General features: G+C 45.7%; 1 pseudogene; it reads left to right on the top strand.

The window, feature by feature from the left end:
* Positions 1-10427, top strand: part of LOC121832940 — a 142042-nt pseudogene that overhangs the window by 120165 nt on the left and 11450 nt on the right.

Genomic DNA, 10427 nt, shown 5'->3' with positions numbered 1-10427 from the left:
AAATTTCGCTTCTGCATCCCTTTAACGTTGAAAGTGCTCATCACATCCTATCTTACTGATAGCATCATTTTGGTGGACTTTCCGCTTTTTGCGATGCACAGTTTGTTCATCATGTGGGCCGAAAAACTGGCTTTCATTTTTTCTTTCCTTTAAACCCTGTATTTGGTTTGTTAGAACATTTTTGTACTTTTCTTGAAGCTTAGGTAGAACATACATATCCTTCTAGTGCATTTCTGTTCCAAATTTGAAGGGCATTTTATATCATTGAAGCAAACATTGTTCAAACATACAAAGCACCTCTCATGAGGGGTACTTTCTCTAATTTGTGGAAGTCTTCTATAGTTGTGCCCATATTCGAGGCTGGTGATCTGTCATTATTAGTGACTATCGTCCCGTTTTGTTATTGTGTGGTTTCCCGAAGGTTTTCGAAATGGTTATGCATAACTGGATCTCAAATTACCTCAGTAAAAAAATTTAGTCTTTTTCAGCATGGTTTTTAAAAGGGAAAGTCCGTTGAAAGAGATTTGTGCTCTTTTCTAGATTTCTTTGTGCCGATAGTCACAGAGGCGAAATTGATGCTGTATATTTTGACATGTCAAAGGCTTTTGACTGTGTAGATCATACTTTACTCCTTTGCAAACTTTCTTTTTATGTCATGTGCCCAAAGCTTTGTGAATGGTTCAGGAGCTACCTGAGTTTACATAGTAATACTGTTTATGTTGGCAACTTTTTGGAAGTGTTGTAGATCAACTTCTGGCGTACACCAAGGTTCAAACCTGGGACCACTGTTGTTTATTTTGTTTGTAAACAATACAGTATCATGCGTCAAGCACTCAAATGTACTTCTTTTTGCTGATGACATGAAACTCTTTTTAAATGTTAAAGACCATATTGATTGTACTTTATTGCAAACTGATATTGGTGCAATTTCAGAGTGGTGTAGAAAAAAAGCCTTGTCGTTCAATCTTAAAAGCTAAATTGATTTCTTTATAGAGAAAGTGGGAAGTTTTCTTTTACCCTTATGTGCTTGAGGGAAATGTGGTAGATGCTGTATCTCTAGTAAGAGACCTTGGCGTCTATATTGACAAATTCACTGCACACGTTTCTAAGATCCTTGGATTAGAGATAAGAAGTTGGAAATGATCACTTTGGTTATCAAGTTCTTTCACTTCACCAATATCTGTAGTGTGTCTGTTCTGTAGCCTTGTACGCTCAGTACTTGAATTGGGTTCAATTAGTTGTTAATACAAGTTAAAATGATTGAGCGTGTGCAGAAGTTTATGTGGTTTTTGGTCTGTTGTGGTTTTTGGGGTCAATAAATGTGCTTTGTGTAAAGATCACCATGTCATTGGTTCCATTAATGCAAATAAATAAATCACTTAGTCTCATACAGATCCTTGTGGTACTCAACCGTGAGATGGGTGGAAAGCGATAATAACAATCAATCTGGAAAGCAGCTTGGTTTTTCTACTGCCGGCGATGGGAAGGTCACGTGTGAAGCTTTGGAGTTGCAACCGGGTTTCACTCGCCACTGAGGGAGAGCTGTGCACGCATTTATTGTTTTAAATAGTGAATTTCTGATCGTGTACTTTGTCAATCAATACTTATAGGAGGAATCAGCCGTATATACATTTGGTTGTCGACCTAAATTCATATTTGATCGTTTAATGTGTATAAGTGGCATAATAAAAGGTTTTGTCATTTAAACAATACACCTTTTCTTCATTTTGCAGTCGGTGCTTGTTTTTTTTTAATGTCAGGTGAACCATATTGCTTTACAACAAAGGCATATACCCCCCGCCCCCCGGCACCCTAAAAATGCAGTGTGAGATCTATAACTAAAATTTCACCATATTTCAAACACTAGGTTTCTGCTTCACATATTTTGTTCCTCTATTAAAACTACCTTGCTTTTCATTCAGACTCTTAAACGGCTTGATGTCGGTATAGGTCATAACTATTATGGCCTCGTCCCACTAGAGCACGAACCAAAACACTTCTCAGAGACACGGAAAGTGCAGCTTGTTAGCAGTCATTATTCCGTTTCAATATAGTCACCAAATGGCAAAACAGCTTGCGTCACTTAAGAAGACACGCGCAAGGTTACAAATGGATATATTTTGTTTTGTTGGCCGACAGTGGGACTGCCAGCTAGGCAGCTCTGTTTTAGTGATAAGTAAGCTGGCGTGAAGAGCAGTTTAACTGGCTTGACGTACCCCACTGGCTCGCAGGAAGACCAATTTAACCAGCCGACCCATTGGCTCCTAGGAGGACTAGTTTAACCACCTTGACCACATTGCCTCCCAGTAAGACCAGTTTAACCACCTTGACCACATTGCCTCCCAGGAAGACCAGTTTAACCACCTTGACCACATTGGCTCCCAGCTGAAAACCAGCTTGACCACATTGGTTCCCAATTCAACCAGCTTGACCACACTGGCTCCCAGCTGAAAACCGGCTTGACCACATTGCCTCCCAGGAAGACCAGTTTAACCACCTTGACCACATTGGCTCCCAGCTGAAAACCAGCTTGACCACATTGGTTCCCAATTCAACCAGCTTGACCACACTGGCTCCCAGCTGAAAACCGGCTTGACCACATTGGCTTCCAGGAAAACCAGCTTGACCACATTGGCTCCCTGCTGAAAACCAGCTTGACCACATTGGCTCCCAGGAAAACCAGCTTGACCACCTTGGCTCGCAGGAACACCAGCTTAACCAGTTAGGACCAGACTGGCTCCCAGCTACACCAGATTGAATCTAAAACCAGATTCCAGTTGGACGATGCTGGTTTTTACTTAGACCAGACTGACCAGCTTAAATTCCAGCTTGCCCAGCTTAAACCAGCTTGATTGCCAGCTAAACCAGTTTAATTACCACATTGACCAGTTTGACCACCTTGATTACCAGCTTGACCACCTTAATTACCAGCTTGACCAGTTTGATTTTCATGCTGGTTTTTCCAATAGGGTAAGGTCACGTGACCCCCAAGGTCACGTGACACCCAAAGTCACGTGACCCCCCGAGGTCACGTGACCACCCCCAGGGTCACGTGACACCCCGCTGAGTCACGTGACCTCCCCGATGACGTCATCGTCACTGATGACGTCACCGGCATCCGCATCGTCATCGTCATCATCACTGACGACGTCATCGGTGACGTCACTGATGACCTCACCGGCATCCGCATCGTCATCGTCATCATCACTGATGACGTGATCAGTTACGTCACTGATGACGTCACCGGCATCCGCATCGTCATCGTCATCATAACTGATGACGTCATCAGTTACGTCACTGATGACGTCACCGGGCACCCGCATCGTCATCGTCATCATCACGAATTACGTCATCAGTGACGTCACTGATGACGTCATCAGTGACGATGACGATGCGGACTCCGATGACGTCATCAACCATGATGACAATGACGATGCGGATGTCGGTGACGTCATCAGTGACGTCACTGATGACGTCACCGGCATCCACATCGTCATCGTCATCATCACTGATGACGTCATCAGTGACGTCACTGATGGCGTCACCGGCATCCGCATCGTCATCGTCATCATCACGGATGACGTCATCAGTGACGTCACTGATGACATCATCGGCATCGTCACGTGACCCTCCAAGGTCACCTGACCCCCAAGGTCACGTGACCCCCCCCAGGTCACTTCACCACCCAGTACCCTTCCCTCCTCCTCAAGAGCTGCGCTCTAATTCGGTGTTACAGGGAGTTGTAAACGGCTTTCACTTTTTTCGACTGACGCATTGCAGCTTCCACTCTGCGATCTTTTCTGCACGTCCTCCAGCCTTTTAACGAGCAAGACCTTTTAACGAGTTCTTGCGGCTGTGGTGTACCGACGTGTTGTGTGCATGGGAGCGCGCGGTGCGTAAAGTCATCTCCAATACCCCTCTGCAAGCCCAGGTCTCTGTCACTTCTAGTAGTCGTACTTGTACAAGAAGGACCATGCTTGTGTTATGTCCTTTGTCGGTAAAGCTAGTGACCCTTCGTGCAAGCCTATCACAGTGTTCTGTTTCGCTTCATGTATGTAACAGTGACGCACAACAGTTTATTTTTTTTTTTTTTTCACGGTAGCGCCACGACCACAGCAGCAAACGTCGCTTTCACTTTTGGGCAACGGTGCCACAGTGCGCTGGCGTTTCGCGGCACTGGGGGTTGCGAAGAGGTTAGATTCGTCCTCGCTGTCGTCTTCTCGTCGTCTCGTCCCTGCGGATGCATTCGGGAGACGGACGATTTGTGGACAGGTCACTTGCGTCATTACCATTTGAGAAAATGGTAAATCTACATAACCTCACGTGCGTATCCGCGTTTTGTCGTGTGTTGCCACTTCGGGGTCACTTTTGACGCGTGGGCGCAATAGGACGCTAAACACGCCAGTTGGAGAAGCGTTCAAAGCACCCTAGCAAACCGCGTACCACACCTCCTCCGCAATCCGCTACGGGATTCAGATCTCGCAACGCCGCTAGCAAGGCTAGCAGCGCGCAAGTCCTCTAGCGGCGTCTTGGTTGCGTAGATCATAGCGGAGGGGGGAACACGGTCCACGGAAACCCCCTTGCATAAAGTTTTAACTATAATAAATCGAAAAAAAATATTATCATCGATTATGATGGGACACTCAAGGAATGAAGCTGTGATGTATAGCTTGACTTCTCCTAGGGACTCTTCACTGATTAGCAGCAAGCTGAGCTGGAGCACACATAAAAAACAACATATGCACTCATACTTCACAAAAAAAGCAAAAAAAAAAAAAAAAACCTACTTGCAAAAATACATTTTTAAGTCTTGAAATGTTAGACCATTTAGATCCACACATTTATGCAGACATTATTTAATAAATATGACTGTAAAATCTAGCAATTAACAGCCAAATCTTTTTGCTGAGTGGCCATTCTCAATTTCTTCGTGCTGAGGTTTCATTTTCCTCTCAGCGACACGAAGGTTTATAACAAAAACATTGACCCTTGAGTTTTCACCTTTTCATTTTATAAGATAGTTGGTATTGATCTAATTTATAAATATTGATCATATTGTTGTTCTTTATAAATCAGTGCCATCTTCGTGGTACGTTACATATAACATTTTGTAGCAAGAAAAGTTTCTCAATATCAGTCATTGTGAAGTACCATAGACAAGATGACACTACGTTAATCGAAAGTAACATAATGATTTGTACATCAACAGCTTAACATAATATGGCAAAATGAAGCGTTGGCGATGAACGATTCCCATTACCAGAGCTATAGTTGGTGACATGTTAAAAGTGAAGCAGAAGCTCCTCCCATCTCTTTCTACTATGGCAGAGTGAACGCTGGAGAGGAGGCGACCTCCTCTCCAGCTTTCGTTTTTATAAAGTAGAAAGGGCTGGAGAGGAGCTTCCAGTTCAGTCTGAGCCTGTCCCCGACTATGCACCAACTCATGTTTACAAACAAACCGGAGCGCCCCTAGCGGACGCCACCGGCGCCGCGTATGCGCGGTGGATGGTGGGCAAGAAGCCCGCCGTCGCCCCTAAACAAACCATTGAATTGCGTTGTTGTCGGCGTCGGTGGGAGTCCCCGTGCTCTTTTTCGTGTTGGAATTGTTGATGCTACGTCCTCCTAACAATATCTGACTACTTGAGCGGCTTCAGCAAAACTAAAGAGGCAAAACCTTGAGTGAATAATGTGACGTGCGGCGATTCATTTCACGTGGACGCCGCAGAATAAGCGCTAAAGCCTGCTCCCACGATGAGATTCTGCTCGCTATTTTCAGTCGCGACGTCGCTCGGGCTGCAAAAGCGTGGACCGTAGCTGAGATGGTGGACGTCGCTACTGAAAACCGCAAGTAGAATCGGGCATTACAAGTCGGTGATGGCCACTGATAACAATGATCAACATCTTCTTGTATCTGTTTTCACTTAGCCTACTTACCCCAACCAACCTTCAAAAATGTTTTGAGGCCTGCACTTTGTTCTTATCGCAATTACCGGGTCAACGTTTGGTTTACGGGCCGCTGTCGTTTGAACGAGCTGACGACAAAAAGCAGCCAAGTTTGAAAGAGCAGACGAGAGTTCGAACGCATGCGCAATGGAGTAAGGGCAAGAAGCACCGCGTCCCGCGTCAACAAACCATTCGAATGTCACGTTGTCGGCGTCTGTGTGAGTCTGCATACTCTTTTTCGCGTTGGGATTGTCGATTCTACGTCCTCATCGCAATGTCTTAGCACTTTAATCGCCTGAGCGAAATTATCAAGGCTCGTTACGCCGCTAAACTTTCCGTAAATGATTTGACGTGCGGTGATTCATTTGCATGAACGCCGCAAAATGTACGCCAAAACCATGATGAGATTCTTCTAGCTATTTTTGGTTGCGACGTCACTCGTGCTGCAGAAGTGTAGAAGGTAGCGGCGATGATCGACGTCGATACTGAAAATCGGAAGCGGGGACAGATCAAGCGTAACAAGTCGGTGGTGGCCAAGGGTACCAATGATCAACATCTTGTATCTACTGTTTACACCGAGCCTACTTAAGTCTTTTGAGGCCTGCAATTACTTTTTATTGCAATCACCGAGTCAAAATTTGTTCTACGGGCCGCTTTTGTTTGAACGAGCAGACGACAAAAAGCAGACAAGTTTGAAAGAGCAGACGAAAGTTCGAACGATCAGGCGGCCGCGTGAATTTGAAGCCGCACTGAACCCGTGGGTAATCCGGACAACTTGGCGGTTTTCTCTCGTTCATGTTGGAACAAAGCAAATACATCTGGCGACCACAAAGTGTTGCCCTCACACGCAATCGTAGTTCGACAGCGTCTGGTTTGCCCTTTTCACGGCTACTATCCACGTTCTCGGACGAACGGAGGGGGCAAAAACATATGAAAACTGATCTTCAAACCTTTCCAGACTCTCTTGGTACAGCCCCCGTCACAGCATTTTGACGAGAAGGTAGGTTTTCTGTCTGGTTTCTTCCAAAGGAACACAGGAATGCATGTCTGGCACGGCGACTTCTGCCCACCGCCCCAGACCGGAGGTGCGTCCGGCGCGCCACCACCGCGGCGTGACGTAAGAGAGTTGAGTTCGTGTATAGTGTTGGTGGATGTCGAAAATTTAAAGATTTTGTTTTAGATATAAGAGTTTATGATTGAGGCTGTCAAATGCCTTTGCAAAGCCTAAAGACACCCCAAGGACCAACATCTAGCTTTTAAATATGTTTACACTAGCTTTTTCTTTTCTGTAGGGCCGTTTTAGTCGAAAAGTTCTTCCTTAAAAAAAAAAAAAAAAAAAAAAAAACGTTGATGAAGTTAAGACATTCCATTTATTCAAAAAGTCTACTAATCGATGATAAAATATTTTTTCCAAAGCTTTCGTGGAAACATGAAAGATAAGAACAGGCCTATAATTACCTATCTTGTTTTTGCATCTTTTTTATAGTACAGATACAGTTGAGATTTGTTTCCTTCGGGGAATACACAAGCTTCAAAAAAGAGGTTGAAAATAAAAGTTCATCAAAGCAATTACGTCAACAGTATCTTTAATTTGGTGAATCTGCATCCCGTCAAAACCAAGGCTAGCGCTATTTTTCTGGTGCATGATCACATTAGTGGCTTCCGAATCAGTACATCGTCCCGGTAACTTTGATAAAGATACCTGATACTCAGCCTGAGCCTTTCCGTATGCATCGTATTGCTATCGCGTATCATTATCAAAGTGCAAATACTATCTACTAAAGCTCCTTGAATACGGTTTCCATGTGCTCAGGATCTGGGAAGTGGATTCGATCATCACAAGATCATACACCCATGTGAGAGAAGCATGACGAAAAACAACATTGCGTATTCACCTTTACGTTGATGCCTCTTGTTTTCAGGTGCAACCCGATTGCAAAAGCCTTCGGCTATTTCAGTCCGCGCTAACGCGCACCAGGCTCGGAACGCAGGAATCGGTGACGTCATGCTCAGCTGGTATACACAGTCCGCGGACAAAAATCGCGATTCGGTCCGTCGTGTGTTGGCCGTTATAAGCAGCGGAGGGTTGAGAGCCTTGTCTGCCAACGTAATTCATTTGACCCGGCATGTGACCAAGAATTTTCTTTAGGTGCCGATTAATTTTGAGGACTGGGTGTCCCCCCATTTTTTTTTACCGTGTGTTTTTTATTTATCTTTTTATTTTTCAACTAGAATCGGTGGTTGAGTGTGTTACCGCAGCGCATCCTGTGCGCGTAGAGCGGAAACTCGGGTTGCAGAACCTAGAGATCCTGGGTTTAATCACCACCCCTGCCCGTTTCGATCTGGATGAGGATCGTACTGGCGTGCGGTCGTGTATCACAACGGCGTGATGCACGTTAAAGACCCCAGGCTAGAGGGTCTACTGCACTGGCTAGATTTCTCATCTACGAGCAGGGAGACAAATCGCCCGTTGAGGCAGACTAAGTTCTAGGCTGTATAAACGTACACACGATCAGTTATCATTATTTATGCTGTCTGGGGACTCCAACCAGGAAGAATGTTTTCTGACAGATTCTCGCTAGTATGCGTACTAAAACTGACGTTCCGAGAGTCTCCTTTTTATTAACAGTAGCGACTCTGTTTTTTGTAGGACTATAACATACTGCCATCTACCTGCACGGTGGACTGCTGCGAGTGGAACGGGCATACAAAAAAGAAACTTTGGACCTATTTCGGTCTGGACGGAATGGCCTGCCGTTCTTTCTTCGAAACGTATAATACTGTTGGCGTGAGTTACAACGCTTTTACATCCAAACTCCTCATTTTATGTGCCGATTTTTACAATCCACCCGCTTGGAGTGGAAAACTGGCGTGCGGGGAAGGAAAGCGGTGAATAATTTACGCAAAACTTGGCGCAATGAGTCGGGGCAAGCGGCGGTGATACTGCTAATAGATTATGCAAAACGAATCCTGCAGACGCTATCTGAGGTGTGTTTTTTCCTTTCATGGCGGTCATAAAGAAAACTGTCTGCGGACATCCCCAAAGCGTATAGCATAAAGCAAACATACTTGGAACATGCTTGAGCCGTGTCCACAGATCTTTTCTGTCATGGTGTCCGGAGAGAACGCCGTACTTTTTGTATGATGTAGGAGCAGTCTGACTGCGGCTTCAGTTAGGCTGAATCCTCATTTTCTCCTAAGCCCCAATTGAGCTTAGCCTCTCAAAGTACACGAAGTTTCATCTAGTCCACAGGGGATGATCAGGACCTGGCAGTGGCAGGTGTTGTAGTCGTGCTGGGCTGTGGTGTCCCGCAAAACAGTGACAAAGAGCTTACTTTTGGCGCATTGCGGCATTCGAGATCCGAGGTAGCAATCGTTCACGATTTTTGTTCTGCGCTGCTAAGGCATACACACATGGAGAAAGAAGGACGACACTTACACACAAAAGTCGCAACTAAAACTGGTTCATTTGTTTCTTTCAAACCAGCATGGTTCAAAGAAAAAGACATGAAAAGAAAAAAAGATGGACAGACATAATCAGATCTAACTCGTGACCTTCGTGACGTCATGAGGGTCACGTGACCTTACGGTTACGCCGACGCCGCTCGGAGGTAGGGGTAGCAAGCAGGATGAGGAGGTGAGGAGAAGGGAGGAGGGTATACGCTCCCCTCAATATCCTTCCCCCTCCTCCTCAAGAGCTGCGCTCTAGTTCGATGTTACAGGGAGTTGTGAGCGGCTTTCATTTTCTGCTTATCGGTCGAGAGAGAAGAAGCGGGCGAGGGTTGTCAACTTTGCAAACGTCGAGTGCGAAGTTTTGTTCTTCGACTGCAGACACTCCTTGACCTTTGCTTACCACTCGATCAGATTCAAGTCGTCACTGAATTGTCTGAGGTAGGCGGTACGCCATGACAGCCACGTTGCGAAGGCGTCGCCGCACGCTAGGTTCCAGTTTTTATCAGTTCCGCGGAGCTTTCCTTGAGCTATGGATCGCAGGGCGTCGTCGCTTTATGATGTTAGCTTTTGCAATCATTCCGATTCTATCCAAGTGCGTGAGGACAGTTGTAGGGAATCGTCGGAAAACAGCAACGACTGCGACAAGTCAGGCAGCATTGTTAACTGCATGGGTCGCTGTGCGAATGACTCTTGCATTCCGGGCTAGGAATGCAAGAGTCATTCGGAGTATTTTGTTTCAGGCAAGAAGCTAACGTGACGACAATGCCACTTGCGGGGACGGTGCGGTCGGCTGGACTACATATAGTGCTCCATTCTCATAGGATGGTTGGTAGACTTCTGGTTCTTTCCGCTTTTCGGACGAATATGACGGAGAAGGCGAACAATTATGACACCCTTTCTTTAGGTGGCGTCAAGTCCACAGCGTTCAACTACGGAACAAAAAAAAGGTGCTGGCGAACGTTTCCACGTCTTCCGGTGTGGCTTGGTCCCAGGCGATGATCGACATGGTGGCGGTTGGCGGTTATCGTGTG

Source organism: Ixodes scapularis, unplaced genomic scaffold (assembly GCF_016920785.2).
Source record: "Ixodes scapularis isolate PalLabHiFi unplaced genomic scaffold, ASM1692078v2 PGA_scaffold4__175_contigs__length_147842914, whole genome shotgun sequence".
NCBI classification, from domain to species: Eukaryota; Metazoa; Arthropoda; class Arachnida; order Ixodida; family Ixodidae; genus Ixodes; species Ixodes scapularis.
This window is presented reverse-complemented; position numbering and strand designations above follow the sequence as displayed.